This window comes from Sceloporus undulatus, chromosome 5 (assembly GCF_019175285.1).
Source record: "Sceloporus undulatus isolate JIND9_A2432 ecotype Alabama chromosome 5, SceUnd_v1.1, whole genome shotgun sequence".
Lineage (NCBI taxonomy): Eukaryota > Metazoa > Chordata > Lepidosauria > Squamata > Phrynosomatidae > Sceloporus > Sceloporus undulatus.
The window spans coordinates 153,278,465-153,304,790 of NC_056526.1; positions in this window are offsets into that span (position 1 = coordinate 153,278,465).

Genomic DNA, 26,326 nt, shown 5'->3' on the forward strand with positions numbered 1-26,326 from the left:
GGAACCATGATGTTGCATGTCTGGCTGGTGGAGGAGAGAGAAGTCAAAGGAAGCACAAGCAACTAGGAAGGCTGCCAAAATAATAATAATAATAATAATAATAATAATAATAATAATAATAATAATAATAATAAAACATAAGAATAGGTTAAAATTTGTACAACGTGGCTAGGTTTGCTCCAGAACCCATAGACCTACATTCTCCAATTGTTAATTGCTCTGTACCTCTGCAAGACTGCAGTCATGCTGGAGGGCCACCATTTTGAGCAGTCAGAACAAAAATGTTTCACTTCCAGTTAGCTCTTGGGGTGTTTTGGATTTGACTTTTTTGTTTGTTCCAGAATGAGAAGCCACTTCCCCTCAAAGATATGAAATAGCTCCACAAATGATTTTTTCCCAAACTATCTGCACCTGTGGTTTTTTTTTAGGGGGGAGGCTAAACATCAATTGAGGGGGGTGACTTTTTGGGAAGGTTCAGGGGCTTTGAAATTTGGTGGGGATCCTCAGAATTGCTCTGGATCGCCTAAGGGCTGAACAAAGTTCATGGATCAGATGGTTCTCATCCCTGCTGTAAAAAGCATATATACATTGGAGAAATGGACAGTAACACTGCAAAGGAGGGGGGAAATACTTTCGAGTGAGGCAAATTGCTTCCAAAAGGAAAGATGAGGGCTAAGCACTAGTTTCTCATACTTCCAGCTGTCTACAGAAGAGAAGGCATAAGACAGAGTAGCAACAGCAGCAAAAATGAAGTAGAAGAGAGCACTGGATTTCCTGTATGGACCTTCCTTTCCCATGTCCTGTCTTCTTTAGATTGCAGTACTTAGAAAATACTGCAGCTTCAAATGAGAGCTGTAAGTATATTCACATTTAATTTTGCTGAGGACACTCTGCTTTTTCAGTGGCTACATATGGTTTCGGTACAATTGGCACTGAGAACATTACTCTACCATTGCTTAGTTATAGATGGATTCAACATGTCATAGTAGTGATTCTTCTTGACAGTAACTTTGCAATCCTTGTTTTAGTGTGCAAATACCTAAAAACCCTATGTCTAAGAGGATAAAAACTGTCTTTGCCGGTCAACTGATCAGTTACCACTGAATTGTCAACATAGAGCCCTCTGTTCACATCTAGTGAAGTTCAGTGTACCCATGAAGATGCCAAGACAAAAGCCTTCATGTACGCTTTCATGAATGTATCTATTTTTAAAATGTACAGTGTTACCCCGGGTTATGAACATAATTCGTTCCGCCGCCGCTTTCGTAACCCGAAAGGCTTTCGCAAGCCGAAACCCCATAGGCGCTAATGGGGAAAAGCCGCGATTTGGTGCGAAAAAGCGCCGAAAAGCACCAAAATTTCTTTCGTAACCCGAAATAACCTTCGTAACCCGGAACAGTTTTTTTCAATTGGATTTTTTCATAACCCGGAAATTTCGTAAGGCGGCGCATTCGTATCCCGGGGTAACACTGTATATATTTGAAGTACTGTATGTCTAAACACCTCCTCCCATTCTATCTAAACTTTCAATCATCCATGCAATGAGTTCTCTGAATATAGCTCAAAATATAACAGAATATGGGAAGTTCACAGCACATTTGATTATAAAAAGCACACACACTTAAACTTTCTCACTGAATTAAAAATTACTTACAAGAAAGCCTAAAATTCAGACTTAGACTTGCCTCACACATTTATTTTCAAAACAGAATTAACTGACAATTAGCAAATATCTTTGCATTTGGGATGAAAAGAATTTAAGATTAAAAGCACTTTAATGTAGTGGAAGCTGAAATGTTCACCAAGTCCTATGACTTTGAGTGTTTAACTTTTAGAAATTAATCCTTCAATATTCAAACACATAGATACAGAATTAGGGTTCCCACCTCTGGCTTCCCCAAAAGTTTTCTAATTTTTAATACTTATATGGCAGTCAGATACAACATGTTTATGTTGAGAAAACTTGAACCTAACAAATTTGGGCAATGTAGGTGGAGAGGAATTTTGTTTTAGATCACTTTTGACAAAATTGCCAAAATTCACAAATTCTCTCATTTTTGAAATGGCAAAACAAGCAACTGGCAGATAATCTTATCCCAACTGAGTTGTAACTAGTCCTGTATGCCTGATCATGGAAAGTTTCATTTCAGTGGATGTTTCTGTGCATTGAAGAGGTGGGGTGATTTTTTTTCTCTCGCAAATTTGTACTGTGCCCTACACAGAATACAGCATATTTGGAGAAAGTGCAGCGAGGAGGGAAGAAAGAGGAATCAGAACAATATAATGTCTGCCCTCCCCTTTAGTTGTTGTTGCTGCTGGTACTGCTTCTGCTGTTCATTTATATTCTGTTCCCCCCCCCCCGCCCCCCAAATGGTATTAATGTTGTTTTACAAATTATTGAAGCAACTATAGAATAAAAACCATACAACTCTGTGTGTGTGTGTGTGTGTGTGTGTGTATGTGTATATATTCATGAAAGCCTAAAGAGCTTTTCTTGAACAAAAGAACACCATTGGATACAAATCAGGCTCTTAAATAGCCTTAATGCCCATCCGGATTAGAGAAGCACTATCACCATTTCTTTCAAATAATGAATGAACAGATTCACCTAGTTTGTTTTGTTCTGGTAGTACTGAATTGAGTCAGAAGCTATGTTTGTTAGAGTTGTTCCAAGTAGACTACAATGATGGCACTTTCTTAAAATAATAATGATGTGAAAGTTATGCCTCTCTTCTGGAAAATATTCATGCTTCCTGGAAGTTAATTAGATTATGCAGCCTCACAGGCAGTGTCTTCAAAGGTGATCTGTGAAAGCAGGCTTAACTGTTCTCCTTGGTCAAGACTTAGTGTGGTTGTCAAGAGATTTTCAGAAGGTACCTTGAATAAAAGATTTAAAATGTTTAGAATTCAGGAGCAATGCAGAGGTCTATCTCTAAGGTTATTCAGCTTCTTTATCACAGCAGTACAGATCTATGTAGTTCGCTGAATAAATACAGTTGCCTAGGAGTTCACACAGTATTCTGTATTCCGCACTTAGCTCAATCCAAAGAGAAATACAGTACATATACCTTCCTGTTCCTGAGAATTTTCTCTCTCTCCCAACACACAGACACAAACACACTCTTTCTTTGGGGACAAGTAATTTAATAAGCTCTGTAGTGCATTACAAATTAATTATATCTCATGTTTTTACAGTCTTGAAGACTGTCTTCAGGAGTTTCCACTTCTTTTTTGACATGACCCCAAATTGTAAAATGCTAGGAGAACCATAAAATCTCTTCTGGAAGCTTAACAGTATCCCTTGTTATTCCCAAGCAAATCTAGTCTAAGACCATCACACTGACTTTTCTTGTTGACTTTTTTTTTCCCTTTTGGCTTAACAAGGCCCAAAATATGACTTAGGAGAAGGAGTGAAACTGAAATAGTGGCTCTAACACATTTTTCTTTCTGACCCAGTTGGCTAACGAACCCAAGAACAAGAAATCTATTGTGATTCCTTACACAGTGCACTGCTGTCTATCGATATAGCAAAAACAATATCATGAGCCCTATCAGATCATACACCTAACAATTTCTACTTTAATGATAATCCATGGAAGTTTTTTCCCCAGTTACAATACTAGCAATAATAAAACACTCTAGGGTTGAAGATATATGTTGATCCTTCTAAATTATTGTTCTTACAAAATGCCAGCATGATGATTAACACAAGGCAATTAACCTTATTGAAATATATGTGAGATGTTTGAAAAGAATTATAGAAAGAAAATATCAGATATGAATCACAGAGCTATAACTATGGAATTTACTTCTAAAACATTTCATCTATTTGCTGTGCAGAGGCAAGATCAATTACTCTAATTCAACTTTCTATAGATAACCCCCTCCCAAATCAATGCCAAAAGATGTTTGGCCAATTCTCATGCAAAATAAGCAGAGCAGCTGCATGGCTGTCATATCCCTAGATAGTAATTAGCACAGAAGAGCAGTAGATAATGATTCTTTTAAAAATAATGGAGAATGGCTATGGAATTTCATAGTTTTCTGCCAATAGGAATTGAGGATTCATGAAATATATTGTTCTCTAGCACCCACTTGATATGTAGCATTTATTGCTTTTCAGGCTATTCCTATCTTCACCATAATGAGCTACTTTGCAGATGATAATGTACTCCATATTTATAAGTGACAAGTAGTATTTTATTAATATTCAGTTACTATTAGTTAAATACTGTTAGGGGGTTTCCTAGTGCATTCCTCTGAGGCAGAGAGAGTGTGAGTCACCTAAGGTTACCCAATGGGTTTAGGTGGTGGGACTGGGAGTTAAACCTTGGTTTCCACAGTCCTAGTCCAATGCTCACACCATTACACCACTCTGGCTAATAAAATGTATGTATTAATTTTTTATTCAACTCATTATTGAAAGAGTTATTGGTAGTATTTGTGAAATGGAGTGAAAGGATGCAGCCTTGCCTGACCCCTTTGCCGATTGGGAACCATGCTGTTTCCTTGTATTCTCTTCTTACAGTAGCATCTTGTACTAAGTACAGATTTGTCATCAGGACTATCAAATGTAATGGCACTCCTATTTCTTTAAGAGCATTCCATAGCTTTTTTTTGATCTATGCAATCAAATGCCTTGCTACAATCTATAAAGCACATGCTAATAATAATAATAATAATAATAATAATACCTAATAATCTGATTACCTCAGAAATATCTAGCACAAGCTAGGGATAGAAACCCATCCCTCATAACTGCTCATCCACTACTGCAGCACTACAGGTTCTCATAACAACCCTGCAAAGTATGAAGATGGCAATTGAGATGAGCCTTAAAACGTTCTAATTTGTCTACATTTTCTAGCACTCTAGTTGCACAGTTTGATGTTGTAAGCTGTACCAGGGAAGAGGGGGAAAATAAACTTGCCTTGTACTTTTCTCACCAGCAAAGCAAAGAAGAAAATGGGAGGAAGGGATAGGCAAGAACTTTTTTTTAATGGAAATTTAAAATGGGAATTTACCGAAATTAAAAAAAATTCTCCATATTTACAATGAGGGATTTTTCATAAAGTACCCTGGGAGTTCTTTTTTTAAAAGTGAATGTGGAAGAAATTAACACTGACAAATTTGTCCACTAGGGTCTAAAACTTTTTGTATTAACTCTTAACATTCTGGATTTCGATTCCTGTGTCTCCAACATGTTAGTTCTTGATGTTGTCATCTCCTTTAAGAGGTTCCCCCTATTTAATCCCTTATTGTTAGACAGGTTCACTATGGCTTTCTATGAAGAATACAAAGCGGGGGGGGGGATTTTGGTTCAGTTTTGAGGAATTTATCAAAATTTATTTATTTCTTCTTATTTCAGGCCTAAAGTTTAAAATAATTCAAATGACAGAGAAAACTAATTGAATTCAAATCACTTTACTATTCTTAGTGAGGGGACATTTGGAAACTCACAGTCAGATAAATGGAGGGAGTGAATTAATAATAATAATAATAATAATAATAATAATAATAATAATAATAATAATAATAATTTTATTTATATCCCACCCCTTTGAGGTCAATCAGGGTGGCTAACAATAATAAAATAAAATACAAATATATCAAAATCTACTTTCCCCCCTTAAAAAGTTATTAAATCAATTATAATTAAAACCAACAAATTAAAACAACATAACACATATACACCATTACAAAAGAGACAAAAACAAAACAGTGAACTGTGGCAGCAATCCACTCAAATTTCCAGAGAGGACCTTAGGGACTCTCATGAGAAGACGGTTCCTGAAGGTGGTTTTATCTATCCAGGAAAGGCCTGCCGGAAGAGATCCATCTTGACAGCCTTTTTAAAGCTGTCTAAGGATGTCAGTTGACGGATCTCGTCTGGCAGGTCGTTCCATAATCTGGGGGCGACAACAGAAAAAGCCCTCTGGGAGGTAGCCTAAAGCCTAGATCTTTGGGGCTGTAGCAAATTCCTCCCAGAGGACTGGAGTGTGTGGGGAGGATTATATGGGAGGAGGCGGTCCCTGAGATGGTTTGGACCCAAGCCATTTAGGGCTTTAAAGGTGATAACCAACACCTTGTACTGGGCCCAGAAACTAATAGGCAGCCAGTGGAGGGACTTTAATACCGGAGTAATATGGTCCCTCCTTGATGTTCCTGACACTACTCTGGCTGCCATATTCTGCACTAATTGCAGTTTCCGAATCAAGCACAAGAGTAGTCCCATGTAGAGCGCATTACAGAAATCTAGACGTGAGGTTACCAGTGCGTGTACAATAGTCTCGAGATCCCTTACTTCCAGAAAAGGGCACAGTTGGCGTATCAGCCGAAGTTGATAACAGGCGCTCTTGACTGTCGCATTTACCTGATTTGTCATCAGGAGCGACGAGTCAAGGAGCACCCCCAGACTGCGAACACAGTCACTGGAGGAGAGTGTGACCCCATCCAGGACTGGGGATTGCAATCCAATTCTTGGTTTCGGGGCTGCTAACGTGAGCACCTCCGTCTTGTCCGCATTCAGTTTCAATCTGTTTTTCCTTATCCAGCCCATTACTGCCTGAAGACATTCATTGAGAGAAGAGACGCCATCAGAATTCAAGGCCAACCAATGAGACATGGAGAAATAGATCTGGGTGTCATCAGCATACTGATAACACCCAGCTCCATAACTCTGAATAATCTCACCCAGCAGCTTCATATAGATGTTAAATAACATCTGGGACAGTATAGCACCCTGTGGAACTCCACAGGTGAACTCCCTTTTACTGGAGCAGCTGTCCCCGAGCAGCACCCTCTGGGACCTGCCTGAGAGGAAGGACCAGCCTAGAGGAACTAGCAAAAACAGTTTCAGCTATTTCCAAGCCAAATTGGAAAAAATATGCAATGAGAGAAATAATTGCTAACCACCATACAGTTAGTGGAGTCTAGTATGTCCATATGAAAGCATCAACAAAGCTGAGAAATTTATAGGAAACAAACATGTATATTTATCTGCATGTCTAACAAAGACAAAATTAGTATATGTCACACTGGAAAGGCTCAGAGAATTTAGTGTGGAAAGGATTACACATTAATAAAGATAAATATGTCATTTTAAAACTTGTTTGTATTACCCATGTTATTCTATTTAATGTTTCAGTTCTGCTGTATTGAGTTGTTAGCCACCCCTCCTGACTTTATGAGAACAGCTGGCAGCGCTTGCACATTTAAGCTGCCAATCATTCAAAAAGCTGCATTTGTGGTCATTAAGTAAACATCACTTATTAAAATTAAGTCCTTGATGTGCTCAGAAGTCTGTGTTTATGTTTAGATTACCAGCAAAGCTGTTGTGTGTGAGACTGATTTATGCTGCATGTCTGTTCTTGTCATTAGTATGAAAAGGGACTACTAGAAAGCACTTAGAGATGGTAAGAGTGTCTTTGGTCTAATGAAAAAAATATTGTTGTAAAATGGCAGTGGAGGCACTGGGAGGTTAAATGGAGACTATAACTTAACATGCTATTAATGTCCATCAAAATTATTGTGTGTGTTTGTGTGTGAGAGTATGAGAGAGAGAGAGAGAGAGAGAGAGAGAGAGAGAGATTAAGAATGTATGGCCAAACTGGTTGTGGAATTCTAAGAGCTGTAGTTTGAAAAAGAAGCTTTTCTAAGCTCTGCATCTCATTTCTTCCTTTCCTCCCACCCTCCCTCTCATTCTCTTCATTCCCAGAGCTGCCCATTCAGATATGTAGTATGCAGTAATGGACAGTTACAGTATATTATCCAGTTACATACTAGCAGCCATTTAGCAAGACCTCAGATGTTTTTACGGGAATTATACATCATTATACACTTATCTCAATTGATTTTCACTTCAAAGATGGTCAGCAAAAACACTAGAAGAAAAATGTATGGGTTATATTAACTAACCCTGTGCACCACCATCAGGAGGTTGATATAACCTAACCTAATTTACAGGCAGAAAGAACAAATCACTTCTCCTTTCATTTTCTCCCCACATAAATAAATTGTCCTATGTTCACACTCGAACACAGGAAGCCACTTATTTCCAGAAAAATTAGTCTATCTAGTTCGTTAATCTCTCAGGAGAACAGTGCTGGTTCTTTCCAGTTCCAGAGAGGAGTCTTTTCCGTCTCCACCTATACATGGCAGAAACTGATCCTGGGACTTTTGTACAACTTCGGTCAAAAGTGGTACTTCGTATCTATGAAATAATGAATATACTTACCTTTACATATTTGAAGAGACATGTTCTTAACTGTTTAAGTGCAAAAAAGAGTTAGAAATAATAGATATGATTACCAATTACCTCAGTTTGAAATTTCCCCAGATAAAGTACTTTCTTTCAGAAAAAACAATGCACATCAGGTGGGTGGGGGGGATTTATTGGGACCAGAACAAAACAGGACTCCTGTTTTTGTAAAATGTCAGTTTTGCAGAAATTCCAAGTAATATTTTGCAAGATGCTTACTTGAACTTGATAATATAATTGCCTAGAGCAGTGTTGAGAAAATTATGGTCCATAGACTGGATTCAGCCTCTGAGACCACTAACCTGCATTCACACTGTAGCAATAATCCAGTTGGGCACCACATTTTCTGCCATTACTCAATGTTATGGAATTCTGAGAACTGCAGTTTGCTGTGGCACCAGAGCTCTATAGCAGAGAAGGCTAAATGTCTCACAAAACTACATTTCCCACAATTCCATAAGATTAGCCATGGTTGTAAACATGTTGTCAAACTGGATTATTGCTGCAGTGTGGATGCAGTCAAAGTGTGGCCATTGAAGCCCCACAAAGCACCAAAGGGCTCCAAACTTCCCATAAATAACCTACAAGCCACCCCCCTACATTACTCTTCCAAAGAAAGAAGATGGCCAGAATGGAGGCCAGAAGTGACATAACATCACTTCTGATACACCCAAACCATGGCAGCATGCCCTAACAGGTGGATGCAGGGAGACTGTCATCACCTCCAGTTGTTCATCTCTAAAGTCTTATGTCACCACTGTTCTCTTTCAAACTGCTGTTGGAGAGTCTTTTCCCAACAATATGTTCCATGGAGAAGCCAATGCAGGTGTGTTGGCTTTTATTAATGATACTAGGAGACAGTCATTTGATTTGCAATACTAATTGGAGTGACACCTCCTTATCCTCACTATGTAGGTAAGTAAATGGCAATAAAATAAGTACTGAAAACTGTGGAAGTTACAAAGGGGTACAGAAAGACACAAATCTGATTGCAGTTAAGTCATTAAATGTGAAGTAAAACAGTGATTGGGCGGAATATAAATAAATCCTATTATTATTATTATTATTATTATTATTATTATTATTTTCCATCTTGCACCCACTGGAGGTACAGGCAGTCCATGTTGGGAACTCTTACTATATACCCTTGCTAACTTGAGATTAAGCCCAGGGAACCTTGAAAGACTTGGATCTAAATAACATTTACATGCAAATAGTGGTGTTTTTTTTTTTAATGTTTTGTGGGCTTATATTAACATAACTGGGGTTTTCCAGTTATTTTAGTATTCCAAACTTTTTTAAAACAAATAATTGCACATACAGGTATGTCAGCTTCACAACACATGTGACACTTGCTGAAATTTTTGTTTTGCTTGAACAAAGCCATGTTGATTGATAACAATGTCTTCTTTGAATAGTTTTTTTTTAAAAAATAAATCCTCTCTTACTCATTCATACAGAAAACTATTGATATGAATTTATGAAATGACTGCAGTGGGGTAGAGGTGGAGAAAGGAAACATTTATATTATGAACTGTAACTGATAAGATTTTTACACAAAAGAAGGGTTGTCATATTTTTAAGAGAAAAGAAAAGCAAGAAACTGGATTGAATGATATAATTAATTGTCACAATTACACATTGAATTTACTGATTTCATAATACAATACTATTGGGGAAATATGCTCTAGTAAGAAGATTCAAGAAAATAGTTATGTCAGTTTATAGGAAAGAATGATTCACATATTTTGCACTGAATATTAGCTATAATTCCTTACTTTTTACATATCTGTCCCACCTGTCCTCTACATGTGGTACAAAATTCTGCATTTTTATCATGTTAATATAATAGGCACAAGGTAAGACGAAGGCCATTACATTTCATGAAGGCCTGGGGAATCTCTGTGTCCTCCTAAGTACCTTCTGTTACAAACTTGCTAAACAGAACCCCAATTGTTCTGTCCTAGAAGAATAAATGGAAAATGTTAATCCCAATTGTTCTGTCCTAGAAGAATAAATGGAAATGTCAAAAGATGACACTGTTCCCTATCACATGTACCTAAATAAGTAGAAGTGGTAGATGAAGATTTTTGTTGTTATTTGCAATAGGGGCATAGTGTCCTCGATTGCACCTCATGGAGCAGACTAGTTCAGGAGTCCAAGATATCTGATGCAGCATGATAGCTCTGTCTTCTGAGAGAGGAAAAACACATTCAGGAATTCAGCAAGAAAAGCCAAGTGTGTATTCTCTTACCAAACGTCTATGCCCTGATTTGGCACTAAGTTTGTAGCACCTTGACTCCAAAATACCTTTTAAAGGTTTCCTACGCAAAGGCAAAATTGCAAGAAAGCAGTTGTTGTTGTTGTTGTTAACTGCCATTGAGTTGACCTCAAAAGCAGTAGTGTGCACCAACTGTCCTCCATTAGCACAGTTAATATCTCATCTGGTACCTACAGAATGCCCCTGTTTACTATGAACAACCATATCAAGGCTTCCTTAAATCCCAGTAACACTGATTAGTCTTACAACCTTTAACTATATGGGGAACCTTGGATAACCTACCTTTAGTCACATTAGTATTTCTTAAGGACAGAAAACTATACTCTCAATATGTATTGTAGCCCCTTCTGCCTCCCACAATTCACCTAATTATCTAAAGAAAAAGGACCCACAGTATTACTGCTCAATAGGTTCATACATTTCTTTTCCTTTGCCTTAATGAACATTCCTTCCCTTTGGAGAACCAAGTATTTACAATGATGCCCAAACCCATTTCAGCCTCTCACTGCTTTCTGGATCCTTCTTCCCTATTTCTTTTGTCCTCCTTTTTTTAAATTAATGTTTACACTTAGTCTTGCTAGGAAAATGATTTTTGCCAGAAATTGTATTCCCCCTTCATAGTACTGACCCAGGACAATTCCATACTATACAGGGTTCAGCAGAATTTACAACAGTAGGGTTTTTTCCCTTGATAAATTTGATTCCCACCACAGCCTTCCCTTGTTGTTTCAGGACAAGAAAATGTTGTTTGGATAATGGTTATGTACAGTCAAAGTGTATAATCATTTGAGAGTGCATGGCTTCTCTGACCTATATGAGCTAGAAATTAGAAAAAGTCTCTTAAGATACCCTCTGTAAATCCTCCTGCCTAAAGAAGACTTTTTAAAAAAATCAGTTGATCCAGTTAGAAGGTTTTTGTTAAACACAGTTGGGATAACAGGGAAGATGACTGGTGGAAGAGTGTGGATCTTCATTTTTGAGGTGTTGTTTCCTCACCCAGGGTGGTTTGCTGTGTATCTTTTCACTTGGCACAGGAATATATACAACAGAAAAGTCTGAGAAAAGTGACTTTTTAATTTTTAAGGAGTTTCCTCCACTTGTTTATAGAATTTAACAAAGGTGATAAAAACTTCATAGTTGTTGAGTTTGAGAGATTCCCTTAGGAGTTCATAGAAGAGTAGAACACTTTGCAGATAATATAATAGTGTTTCTACATACAGTAAGAAAAAATTACCCTACTGAAAACAAATATACATGTTTAATTATTTCAATAGACATCATTACAACATGTATCTGTAATTTTTATACAGCCAAGGATAGAGTATGCAAATCAGAATTGCATACCTTCCTGTACACAGGAGAATGTCTCAAAATGCTGTCCAAAATGCAACAATAATTGTAGTGCTTTCTTCAATTCACTCAGTAGACCTTATTGTCCTTTATGACAAATGTTTATTTCACACTGATTACATTTTTATTGAGAAACATATACAAAAAATGTATATAATTCCATTTTTTATTTTGAGTCCAATACCGTTCATATTGAAATGAATAGAAAATGTTTCCTTTCAGAGTTATTGACAATGATAACTTGTTCTTAGAGCAGAAAAAAAATATAGGTATGTTATATAGCTTCCTCATAAGCATATCTTGAAACGATGAATAGATGACTGATTGTAATAAGGAATATCAAATGACACTCATACATTTTCATTACACATCACTTTATTGCACTACACGCTACTTCTGGAACATGTTTTATTCCTAGTTTGTGAAAGTGGAACATGTGGGCAAAGTTTTACAGCTTCAGTTTTTAAAAGCTCCAATCAAATTGCAGTTTTTTTTTTCATTTAAAAAAAATTAAATTATCTGACATTTTCTGTACTTGAAGATTCAATCTGGTAGCTTTATTATGTACATCTCTCCCCTTCTATTTAAGGAACAGAGGACTTTGAAACAATGCAGATGTTAAATGCTGCTGTACATATAAAGCTGTGAGATACATAGATACACACCTATATATGGTTTTGGTCCAAAAAGGCCCCACCACATTCATAAGAATACCTGACTTCTGTCAGTCTCCTTTTGCCTTCATTGGTCTTCAAACCATGGCTTTCTGATTTATACTAATTAATCCATCAGGAAGAGCTATCTAGCCTCTAACCAACTTCACTTCTACTGCCTTAAAACCTTCTGTGATTTCCTTGGGACTCCTCTCTAATGTCTTTATTCCTCTGCCGATGCTCAGAAGACCACCGAGTAAGTTAAGAGGTCGTCTATCTTTAGAACAAAATTAATGCATTAAATTAAGGTTTCAATTATCCATCCCCTTGCGACCTCTCAATTGTATTAGTAGAATATTTGTATGCTGGCCTGTCTTTGAAAGTAATTTGAAATTTCAGCAAGTTCAGAATATGGTGGCAAAATTCTGCAGTGGCTTTCCATTTGTTTTGAATCCAGTTTTGACATTTAATACCACTCATGGCTAAGTGCGATCGGCGATCCTATATCTGTGCTTCCGGAGCATTTGGGCAAGGTTTGGGCTATGATTACCACACGGTAAGTCCTTTGTGTGATAGAGTCCTATGAGTTTGCCTGATAAAACTAGATGAAAGGGGAGGGACTAAAGACTAAATAAATTATTTACAATCCCCAGAGTGTAATCTACTGCGTCCCTAATGCTTCATAACATTTTTGTTGTTTCTGCATCTATGCCAGCATGGTGAAGTGGTTTGAGTGTTGGAATATGACCCTGGAGATCAGGATTTGATTCCCAGATCAGCCATAGCTAGGAATGGGCATGAATGGGTATTATCTCACAGAAAATCTCTGCTTATGCCACTGGGTGACCATCCATCTCCCAGCGATGCTTAGCCAGCTGATTTTGAAGGATGGAAGTTTCCATCCATCAAAATCAGCCGGCTAAGTGCAGCTGGGAGACAGGTGGTGGTCGCCTAGTGACATGTTGTTTTTCTGCACAATAACACCTGTTCAAGCCTGTTCCCAGCCCATGCCCAGATCAGGAGAAAAATGCCATGTAATAATCTCCTTGGACTATGACTCTGGAGACCACCCCTTGCTTCCCAGCTTGGCCATGAAACCCACTGGATGACCTTGGGCAAGTCACATATTCTCAGCCTCAGAGGAAAGCAATGGTAAATCTATGAACAAATCTTGCCAAGAAAATCCCATGATAGTTCACTTTAGGATTGCCATAAATCGGAAACAACTTGAAGGCACAAAACAACAGTAACATGACATAACTCTCTGTGACCATTTTGAATAAAATTTATTCAAACAGCACCTATAACTCATGAGTTTTGATTATGTTATATTGTTTATGTACAGCTGCATTTTTTCAATGCTATCATCTGTAGATATAATGCCTTAGTTACTCAGCTATTTCAATATTTAAATGAAAAATATAACAACTGAATAAACCCTTATCAATCATTTTGTTGCATTCTTAAACTCATCCATTACTTTTTTAAAAATGGTTCTGTATCCTTGCTATCTAGCAGTATAAAAGTAGCTAGGTTAATGTAATTTAACTACTGAATGCCAAGAACAAAGAAAAGACTAAGGGGTTTCTATACCGCCATTTGGGACGTCCGGAGGACGTCCCATTTTAAAAAGGGGCGTCTCTTTTAGACGCCCTGGGCCTAGTACGGACTCGTCCGTACAAGATGGTGCTGGCCCTTCTACATGGCCGATGCCATCTTTGCGTATCGGACGCTGAGCGTCCGTACGCGTCGCGTCCTTTGTGACGTAGCGAGTGTGCCCCTAGCGCCTCGCTACGTCGCAAAAGCGACTCGAAAAGAAGCTCATTTTGGGCTTCTTTTTCAGTCCGCAGGGGAGCCGCGCCGTGTGGGGCTCCGGCTCCCCCACGACTAGGCGGCGGCGGGGCAGCCGCCGCAAAACGGCGGTCTGTACCCCGCCTAAGGCTGCCAATCCTATACCAATTTAATGTAGAACTCTTCTGGGCACAGTGAAAATAATTGCAATAAACACACCCAGTCCTAACCCCACACCATCACAATTTCTGTCTCTTTTCCACTTGAAGAGCAATAGTTGGATGGGGAAAGCTTCCCCTAACAGTGAAAGATCTCCACATGATCCAGAATTGTGGTTCTTGTCCCACTTCTATCTCAGAGAGTTCATGAACCCTCCATCTCTTATGAAAGAAAAAAATAAAAAACAAGGCTGCCTTTTCCTATATGGAAAAAGGTGACAGACCAGCGGAGGGGGTCTGTGGATTGGGTGGTTGATGCTTTGAGGCAGCCACCATCCCTGGGGCTCAGAAGCACTCACATGCTTCCTCCTCCCTCTCCTTCTATTATCTATTATTATTATCTAAACTTATTTCTAAGCACTGTAATTATACACAGCGCTGTACAAAGTCGGTAAAATTAGGAGTAAATAAAGCCTGCCCAAGGCGTACCTTCTAAGATAATAACATTAAAAGAGGAATAGATAAAATTACCCTATAGAAAGGAAAAAACAGATTAAACACATCAATATGAAACAAATCACATCCACATAAATATATATAATTTATAACTATCAGGTTGGGGCCATTATCCTATTTTGGGCTATAGTAGGAATTTTTGAGGAAGCTACTATAATTGATCATCTATCGTCCTTTTTTAGATTATTTCATACTATGCCTAATTGTTTGGAAGTGCTAGATGGGCCATTTGGATGGCTCTTTAATTTTGCATTGTATTCATTATCACTTTTACTGATTCTGACTAATTGGATTGTTATCTGAATTTGCGTAACGCTTATTAATTGTCTTTAGACAGCACAGTGCAAGGCAGATTCAGACTCCTTTGTAAAACATTTTTGAGAATTCACAGGATGAATATTGGATGATCTACAGGGATTGCAGTGGTTGCAGTGGTTTGGAGAGAAGTTCTCTGTAGTAGAATTTCTGGAGCCTTAAAGTGAACAGGGCTAGCCAATCATCCTTCCGCCTACTTGACCGACTCTGCTCTATTTATCACTCCAAAACATGGCTTAGTAATGCACAAGAGCTCATACATGCCTTGTAGTGAGCTACTATGGCCTTTTATAATAGTCACAAAAGAAAGTTTGTGCATATTTTGTAATGATTTGGGGGGAATAGTAGGCTGTGCGAGTCTGCTGCCATCTAAGTTCTGGCTGCGTGGGAAGGGTAGAGCCCACTAGCTACCCACCAGTGCCTGCCCACATAAGTAGTAGAGGAATTTTTGAAAATAACTTTTCAGACTAAAGTTCTAAGTTCTCTTTAGGAGAAAATAATAGAACTATTCTATACATACGTGGGATTACTCAATAACTATTTATCTTCCTTGAGAGATACTTAGAAACTTTAGACTGAAGAGTCATTTTTTCCCACTTTTTTCTTGGTGGTTCCATTGATTTACATTTATTATACTATACAAATTATAATGGCATCCTATTTTTCACCATTTTAGTGAAGTAGACATAAATATTTCGCTGTATCTAACACTGCAGAATTAAGTCGGCTTGAAACCACTTAACTCAGTGCTATGAATTCTGGGATTTGTGATGTGAGATATTTAGCCTCTCTTGTCAGAGAGCTCTGGTGCCAGACAACTCCAAATCCCAAGATCCCATAGGATAGAATCGTGACACTTAAAGCAGTACAAAACTGTATTAGTTCTGCAGTGTGACCGAACCTTTGGGCTCTATGGGACTTCAATCAACTATGGCCCAGGACAGACTGGCCATACAGAACTGACCTGGAACCGAAAGGAGGGCTTGGGGACCATAGCTTCTGCACACTCTCAGCCCTACTGCACACGACAGGCACCATCGTGGTTCACCGCCATTTACACAGAGCGTGCAGTAATGACATCCATGCAGCGCAGCATCCAAACAGTTAGCACCATGTTGTACATTATTGTATGCGAGCATGCTAATGGTGACCTGCACATGGCAAGAAAAAGAACCCACCATGAACGGGATCCTTTTAAGCCTCACGGAAGCCACCTGTTTGTCTACTGTGACCTCCATCCAGCGGCAGGGACGAAAGAGGCATCTGGCCACCCCTTTCTGCCCTTCTGTATCCCCCTATGTCTGTATTTTGGTCACCATAAATAATGTAATCAACCTAAGAGCGATGAATGGATAGGTGGTGGGTTGTAAACATCTAAGGAAGGACCAAAGAGCTGGAAATGCCATGACAAAGATAGCCATTTTGGTGGCACAGACATTTATGTGGAATTTTATTTAGGAAATAAGACAGCATCAAACTACTCTGTCCAGCCTCTTGAGTTTTACTTGGCATATACAGTCAGCCCTTCTTATACACTGATTTTTTACTACGGATTCAAGCATACACGGTTTGAAATGTTCCAAATAAGAATATATTTAATGGGACTTGAGCATACACGGATTTTTTATAACATGGGGATCTTGGAACCAAACCCCAACGTATAACAAGGGTCCACTGTACTCCCTAGGAGTCAATGCAGGCTTGGGGTCATTTGGGGGGGGGGGTCAAACCGGATGGTTGGTCCTTTCCCAATTGGGCACTATGATGACTGGGAATATTCCGTGCTTTATTTGGTATTTGATTAATTGTTTCAATTATTGATACTGTCATTACTTAGGCTTTGAAAAAAGCAGCAGTACAGTCTAGGAAGAATGTGCAGGTATAAATAGGAACACCTTTGTGCTGGGAGATGTTTTTAGACTTATTGCCCAGAATTTAAAGAGCACAAGAGGGAAACGACAATTTTGAGACACAGCCTGAAGAAATCCAAAGTTTGGAGAACCCTAGTTTTGGGTTTATGGTAAATGAGTCAGGAGGGGCCTCATTCAACAAGAAGCAATCAAGGGTATCAAGATGTGGTGTTGCTTGTAACTTCAGTGCATCGCCCTCCCCTTAAAATTAAGGGAAAGTTCTGTAAAGCTATTCCCACATAGCTGGGAAGCTTCAGTGTTTTAAACAGTTACATAGAATTCAGTCTCTCTCTCTCAAGCCTTGTTGTCTTGCTTTTGTCTTCCCAATTGTGTGTTGTAATTCCTAACATCAGCCAACTGGCACTGAAGTTTTGTTAAAAAATATACTAAACATATATAAACATTTTAGGTGGTTAAATTACTTTAGACATTATCTTGTTCTGTATCCTTGCACTATTATGTAGGTCAGAATTATTATGTCCAAATTGCAAGTGGTGAGTCCTTTGCCTGTGACAATCAGGGCAACATGTGACAGAGGTACTTGAACCATGAACCATTTCTAATACTTAATCAATTTATGTAGCACTAGAATTTATATGTCACTTTTCCAAATGGTGTGTGGTTGACACCTGAAAAATAAATAATCAAGAGGCACAAAGCAGAGTATCAAGGAAGAAAATACAACAACATCTAGATGATATCACATGACAGACTATCTTGAATATTTTGAATGTCTAGTTTGTTGAGTATCTTTGTACTTGTTTAGCTATTACAGTGCAGTTGGACGTCTATGATGCTGCCTGTTCCTGCTTCTTTGTTCCGCACCAGCTTAAATATTTCTGCATTAGATTAATTGAATCAGCACTCCATTGATTTGAGCACCGGGGCTAAATTTAACATTTTACACCCAAGTGACCGATTCACACTGAAATTAATTGGATGTATAAGCATAGGATTAGCAGTGCCAGTCCTTTCATTACTCTAATGGGGGCTAACACTGGATTTCGCCCAGGATTGTATGTGAGAAATCGAAATGAAACAGCAGAACTTTCTGTTCAAAGTCCTGTTCAATGGACTGTCTTATGGACTTTTTCTTAGTCATTTGAACTGCATTCTGGGAGAGCAAATTGTCCATATAGGTTGTATTCTAGGAAGGAAAATGGGTTCCCCCAATACTCAGTCAGTATGTTTATTGAATAGCCTGAGGGTCATTTCAAAATACCTCAAATATAGTAATACAAGCAATGACAACACACACACCACACACCACACCAACACACACTTGTTCCCCCAATACAAATGTCCTTGTCTCAAACATCATGGCAAGTGTGCTGTTGATTGTGCAGAGCTATGATATAGGGCTGCATCTGCACTGCAGACATAATTCACTTTGACACCTCTTTAACTGTCACTGGCTCAAATATTCTGGGATTTTCGTTTTGTGATGAAAAATCTTTGCCTTCATATCAGAGACCTCTGGTGCCACACACAAACTAGATCCCAGATTCCATCATAGCACTGAGTAGTGGCAAATAAAGAGGTGTCAAACTGCATTATTTTTTCATGTAGTTGCAGCTGTATAGGCAATTTTTGAAGCGCATACTCATTCTGTGAATCTATATGACCATGTCTTTGTGGCCGCTATATTGTTTATTACTTTCTTTTTAGTTTTAGTTTGGTTCAGACATGGCTATTCAGGCCACATTACTCTAAAATATTTTGCACTATAAGACAGATGAGCTGACAGCAATATATTGTTGCTATGAAAAATACTCATCACCCACTAGCACTCAGAAGACTGTAACTAAACTTAGGGGCACAGGGGAAGCTTATGTGGAAAGTAGCAGAGAAACATTATTGCCTTTGCAAATTTAATATTTGTGGGAATTCAATCCTTGTCTGTCTACAGTACACTACTGCATTTTCTACCCATTCTTACAAATGAAGATCAAGGGGGGAATAGAAAGGTCTTGTTGGGATTCTTGTGATTCAGAAAAATGCAGGGATAATTCATACTTCCTCTGTGTTTTGTGAGCCCTGAGTGCCTTACACAACTTGCCAGCAGAAATATAAATTCCAATTTCTTCCAGTCTGGGGTGATGAAAGAGAAGGTGAGGTTTTGCTGTGTGCGGATTATGATTACAACAGCAGGTGTAGAAATGATCGTACTTCTTCAGAGATCCTATCTTGGGAGGAAGCAATAAAAGCTGATGCCTTCCATAGGTGCAGCCATTGCTGTAGACATATTGCAATTTGACACCACTTAAGTACTGAAGCTTCATCCTACTGAAGCCTGATTTGTTTTTTACAAAGGTATTAGCCTTCTCTGCCTAATAATACTGACGCCTCACAAAACTACAAATTCAAGGATTGTGTGGATGGAGTCATGACAGTTAAAGTTGTTGTGTCAAACTGCATTGCTCTATAGCATAGTGGAATCTCAAGTCGGGAGGTTGTGATGGTTTATATGTGAACTTTAAAAACGCTCTCCAAGATTCCAAACGTATCATGAGCATACTTTACACCGGTCCTTTAAATTATAGACTCAAAACTCAGAATGGATTTCATTGATATGGAAGCCACCAACTATTCACTGGGAAAAGAAACTAAGAGAACATGTTTGGATGTTTTGTGTTCAAGGTATATAGCTAACTCAAGCGACATAGGAAAAGAAACAAAGCCCCTTAAGATGAAAGGCAAAGATTGGAGATCTTACAATTTGACTGGCCATGATGTAGTCAAAAATATTGATCCCTGATAAATATTTTTTTGAAAAAAAAAATTAGATGGAGAGTAGGACACAGAGTATACTCAACCCCATTCATTATCGGGCTAAGCAAACTATGACCTGTACAGACTGCCAAAATAAGCTGCTTGCGGGTCTCTTTGGAGGTATTAGCTATGTTAAATGATGCCTGCATCTAAGAATTCGGAGAGGTCGCGCCAAGCCAAACACTCCATTCCTAAGCACATGGAGTGCGGCTTTGGTGCAGCTTCGGATTCTTAGGGGTGCCATGCATCATTAAAACACAAGCATACCTCCCAAAGAGACCCGAAGAAGCCGCAGCTTTATTTTGGCAGTCTGTACAGGCCTATACTTGCCCGAGAAATAATATCCAACCCAAAGCCAGGAGATGTAGGTTTTGAACTTGTTTTCTGATTTCATACACACAATGATTGCCTTTCATTATTATTCTTGATAGTGTCTGAAGCTAATGGTATGTAGAAAGTAAACTCACTGGAAAAAGGACTGTTTACACAAAAATGAAATGAATGATACAAACATGTAATGAGCTAGTAAACAGTTGGATACTGTAACATGCTGTGATGACTTGGTGAAACGAATCCTTGAGAGTAAAGCTCATAGCTTAAACCTTCACCTCTAACTACCTTGTGGCCAACATGTCAAAAGTTCAGATACTCTATTTTGCTGCTTTACTACCTTTTGGATAAAAAAGGAGTTGCTGTTGTTATAGTGATGGCTCCTACTACTGCTGCAGATTCCTTTGCCCCTGGAGCATGTTCATTAAAATGTGTTTATGATTTACAGAAGATATCTCTGTACTGTGGTATGCTGTGAGTTCTGCTGAGTTCATTGCTTATCATAGCCTTGTAAATTCAAACCTGTACTACAGATAATTCAGTATATCTGAATGTTAAAATCTTTCTTTTCTTTTCTTTTTTTTTTTTTATAAAAGTGCCTTAGGAACACAGCAAGTACAAAACTGTAATTTTGTTATGGATGTGAAAAATCCTCAGGACAAGTCCATTTTCTTGCCCAGGTGGACACATTTTTGCCTTTAAAGTATCTGCTTGTTTTGATCCTAATGCTGAAAAAATGGCAAAATGCACTCTGGGGAACATTTTCTAGATGAGAAAATTCAGTGTTGGTACAAATAGAGTGATTTTTTTTTCAACATTAAATCATAAACATACATAAAGATATGCTTCACTTTTTCATTTTAGCTTTGGACAACTTTCTATGAGTGTATGAATTAATTCTGAAAAAAACATTCCTGTCTGTATGTGTAATACTTTTAGTTTGTCTTTCTTTCTTCATCACGAAGAACCAGAATGTCTGAAGTTCGCATAGTGTTCTGGGACTGCCATACTTTCACATAATATATAGTGATACACAGTACACTCCTGTAGCAGCTCTGAGTAAAGATGAATATTGAAATTTGCTGCAGAGGCCTTTTTCTGTAAGTTTAATAGGTCAGACCTATGCCAAGCCCTGCAATTTTATCACCTAAATTTGACACCAAGGGTCAGTGGCTGGCCATTTTGCAGCAAATGGGACCTAGTGAAATATGTAAATATAATATATTTAGCATCAACTGTAGTTGCTCAAATGACGCCATTCAAAACAACAACAACAGCAATTGATCAATAAAAAGGAGAGAAAAGGGGATGGAATTGCTGCAAAGTCTGTATCAGTCACCGCAAAGTCTACAACAGACTTTCCGGCCAGCGCCCATGCCCTGAGATTTCTCTGTTTATGCCAAAAAAATAATAAAATAAAAGTAGAGAGGGGTTTCACACCCTGGGATTCAGGACCTAATTCAATAGTAAGGGAAGATAATAATTTGCATGGAGGCAATGAAAAATTCCTTCTCAGTGGTGGCATCAGAGGTATAGAATATCCTCATTTTTGAGGATTGGTTGGCACAATGCTGGGCTCATTTTAGCACCAGATTAAATTTTGCTTTTGGGGTTTAGCAGCCATGGTTTGCTTCTTACCTACAAGGTTGTGAATTTCCATTCATTGTTTTCACCTGCAGATTTTTAAAAAATGTTTTACAATTGTTCAAATTGTTTTATGGGCTGTACAGCACTTTGAGACTTCTAAATGTAAAAAGTGATAAAATATTTTAATAAGTAGTCATCAAATACATGCCTTTGCACAAAACATGTGATATTTGTTGGAAAAACAAGACATTCTAAGGGTTCAGTTACACACACACACACATTGCTGAATCTATTCACTGCACAATTTCTTCAGTGCTTCAATCAGCAGTTCTAATATTGTAAGGTGCAGCATTCATTATTATAATGTACTTGGTTTCTAAACAATAATAACATAATATATAGTCTTCATTTCCCAAATATGCTGTTTATATAGGTCTACTTCAAAGCAATGCAGTTGATGGTAATGTCACTGAATATCCAAGCTAAACGTCTTTAATTATTTGAATTTCTTTTATGAGGTTCACTGCTGAAAACCTCCAAAAGAAATTCATTATTACTTTTTCAAGACTTTCCCATAAACCTTTCCCATAACCTTAATGGATTTCTTGCTTTTAATATATAAAAGCACAAAGAACATATTGGGTCAACTAGTTTATAATTAATTATTGATTACATATTACAACTCTGTGTTGAGTCCCATTTGAAAACCAGAATGCTTCTTTCATAGCCATGCTAGCATTTATTAAATATACATTATTAATCTGAATTATGCTGTGTTCAAATATAAGCCCTTAGAGCAAAGATAATGATTGTGGCATTAGTATTTCTAAAACAGAATTGATTTTCCAACTTTACCAATTTAATTGAAAGATGGGGCATTTGGATGGTATTGACAAATGAGTACTTCAGGCTGGAGTAGTTAGGTAATGTTGCCACAACATTTCCAGCATACCAGATTCAAAAAATTATTTCCCTTTTGGCCAGAGATCCCCCCCCCCCCACCCCCTTCTTCTTAACATATATTCTTACAGTTTCCCAGATGACAGAATTGCCTCAGTGTAAATGTTAAAAAGAAAATAAATTAGTGAACAGGGCTCTTGATAGTCAGTTTTTAACCATGCATACATATTTATCTGAAACAGATGTGAATACTTTGATCATACTAGTGGCAACAAAAGATAGACAGCTAAATAATGGTTCAGTTTGAATCTCAGAAATTATACAGTTGGGAGGTCCATCTGAGTTGGGAAATGTGGAGTAATAGGCACAAGGCAGTTGTGTTCAGCCAAAAACCTAACACAAATGAGAAACGAGAGATAGAACATGACTACCTTATGAATAAAAGACTTGTTGATATATTTGAAATACTAAATTACCTGAGGGAAAAAATCTCCAACATACATGTTCTTCCACACAAAAATGTTGCTTCATCAAGTGTACCAGAATTAATCAAAAGCTTGTTAATAGAAGTAACATCTGAATAATGTGAAATTATTTTAAAAAAAAAACTATAATGAGTGGTGAAACATTTCTGAACAAAATGTTATGTGAATTAACTCCCAGATATCCCCAAACTGCATGGCCAATGGTAATAGATTTGGGGAGTTACAGTCCATAATACCTAGTGGGTCAAATGTTCCCCATCGATAACTATGGCATCATCCTACATAACATCTAGGATCCCTTAAGCCCCTCTCTACAGATACATAGTTTACAGTGCAAACAAATATATGTTGTAGATTATGTATAACAAATTCTATTTTCATCCTCAATGTAGTTTGGTGTTTTGACTAATCTTGATACACTGGGACACTCTGTTGGGGGCGGGGGGACAACTCCAACAAGACTTTTCATATTCCAGGGTTTTATTTTTGGGGGAAGGCATTTTGTGCAAAACATCAGTGGAGTCAACAAAAACTGCCATTATAGCCCAAGCATGAGGAAAAATTTGAAATTCCTGTTGTCCATGTGAAAATGGAACAAGCAAAGATGTACATTCCTAATCTAAAGAAAGTCCTGTTGAATCCAGGACAGCTAATGTCTGCCTGCAAGTAACTTGATGCAATTATCAACATTATCGGTTGCAGATTATTTCTGCATCTCTTTTATAAGATTTTATAATAATAGTTAAGCCTACGTTGGTTCTTATGCTTCTTCTACTTGTGCACAAAGTTGTAAACATGTTCAATAGCTTTGGACTTGACTCCACTTTTAACATGTAATGCTTAAGCACAAAGTATATGGTGTTTCCATCCCCATGGAAATGACGAGAAGAGAACAAAGATGAATCACATTTATTTTAGCTGAAACAATCTATGATAGGGAAGATGGTTAGCAAGGCCATTCCCAAACAGTACTGGCCTAGTGCTCATTCCAAGAACACTGTATACAGGAGAAGCTATCTATATGAGGCAATGCTTTGTTGCATCTAATCTTAGCCATGATCCCAATGGATGTACAGGTGGAAAAGCTGTCAGGAAAGGCACACCATGAGTGTCTACTCATTGATGTGGTCTACCTGCCACTTCCAAGATGTACTGTTCCCAGTAGGCCTCTTGTCAGATGGCTGTGAGAACAGACCTGGGTGGGCAAATCAATGACATGATGTTTCAAAGGTGTTTACTAAAGAGCCCAAATTTGAACACCTTTCCTTGGCCTGCACTTAACATGAAGTAAGAGCAATTAACAAGATATAATAATGCCAAACAAACAGGAATCTAAATTACTCAGTAACCATGCCATTAACAGGCCACTAAGTCTAATTCAATAAGATATAGTGAACACAGTACTTCACAGTACGTTATCCTCTACCCAATGGGGGAGATGATTTTTGGTACAAATTAATGGCTCCGGAAAGCATCCTTTCCCTGCTGAAACCTAAAAAGTGTGTGGAAGGGTGGGAGGTGCAAAAAAATTTTTTTTTGGAGTGTAGGTTGATGGGGGTTGTCTTGCCAATAATAATCTCCCCCATCAAGTGGAAGATTATTAAAGAACAGGATCCAACCTTGCATCAGTTGAATGTGTTCTGTGTGCCATGCTCTGGAAGATAGCATCATATCTCTCGACCTCCAGAGGATTCCCAGGATGTTGATGAAGATGCCTAGAGGAACTGAGCTGGCTGTTGCTTGACTGCTCTCCATCCTCTGATGATTACTAAATGGCTGTGTAGGGTGGGCAGACATTTGACAACTGTCATCAGGATGGGGTCATTAAAGACAGATGTGTTGAATACTGTGATCTACAGTGACTCTCTCTCTCTCTCTCTCTCTCTCTATATATATATATATATATATATATCTTGAAATTACACCTATTTATGTATTTATGATATATATATATATATATCTTGAAATTACACCTATTTATGTACAAATGCACCTCTGGACTGAGACAGCCACCAGTGTTTTCATATGTATGTTTGGATCTCTATTTTTCCCTAATTAGTATACAGGTGATAATCCCAGCCCATTCACCAACATTCTGTTCAACCTCTCTTAAAATCTAACATTCCTTAGCTATTTCACTGGAACAGCAACCTTATAACTCAAGATTTTGCCTTGGGCAGAACTAGTGGCAACTCTATTATCCTCATTTCTTTTATACAACTGTATAGATGCTATTACCACAAATCAAATTAAAGTTCTAACAGCCTAGAGGTAACAGTTGTACTTTTGAGCGAACTGGTAGACACACGTCTCAGTGTCTTTTGTCTGATGGTTAATCTTTGCTCATATTACAAAGCTGACTTTGTAGCGGCCTCTGAAACTGACAGATGAGGTAAATGTTACTAATGCAAGCATCAAGCTGGAAAAGCTGACAAATATAGACAAGCAAAGTCATCCAGAAACAATATAGGACAGTGTCATCTCCTTGTTTCAGAACCTTATCTCTCAGGAGATTCAAGGGTTGCTTCCAGTTGAAATAACAAACATTAAGGTGGGGAAAAGACTCAAACAGCTAATGGATAACTTGTCAAGGTCTGGTGTGTTTTTACAAACAAGACAACAGAGGAGGAAGGGAAAGAACACATGATTTAATGTCTTTCCTATGTGTGTGTGTGCTGCAAGAATTATTTATACAATGAAATATTTTAAAGACTGGACTGAAGTTGCTGTACTCTTTTAGACTGAACTGTTTTGTTTGTTTTTATCCTTTTATGGTATTTTATCCTTTTCCATCCTTTGCCAAAATATCCAAGCTTCCCTTAGGTACAATGCATCTCAATTTGTGATGGGTAAGGTAGGAATAGATTCTCCACACCAGGAAATAAAATAGACTTGCATCTAGAAATGCTTAACAGCATATTCAAATTCCATCTTGTGGACTATGGGGGGAAACAAATGAATGGGTATGGGTGGCCTCTGATTACTCCATCTGCAATTATCCCTCAATTGGCCTAGGAC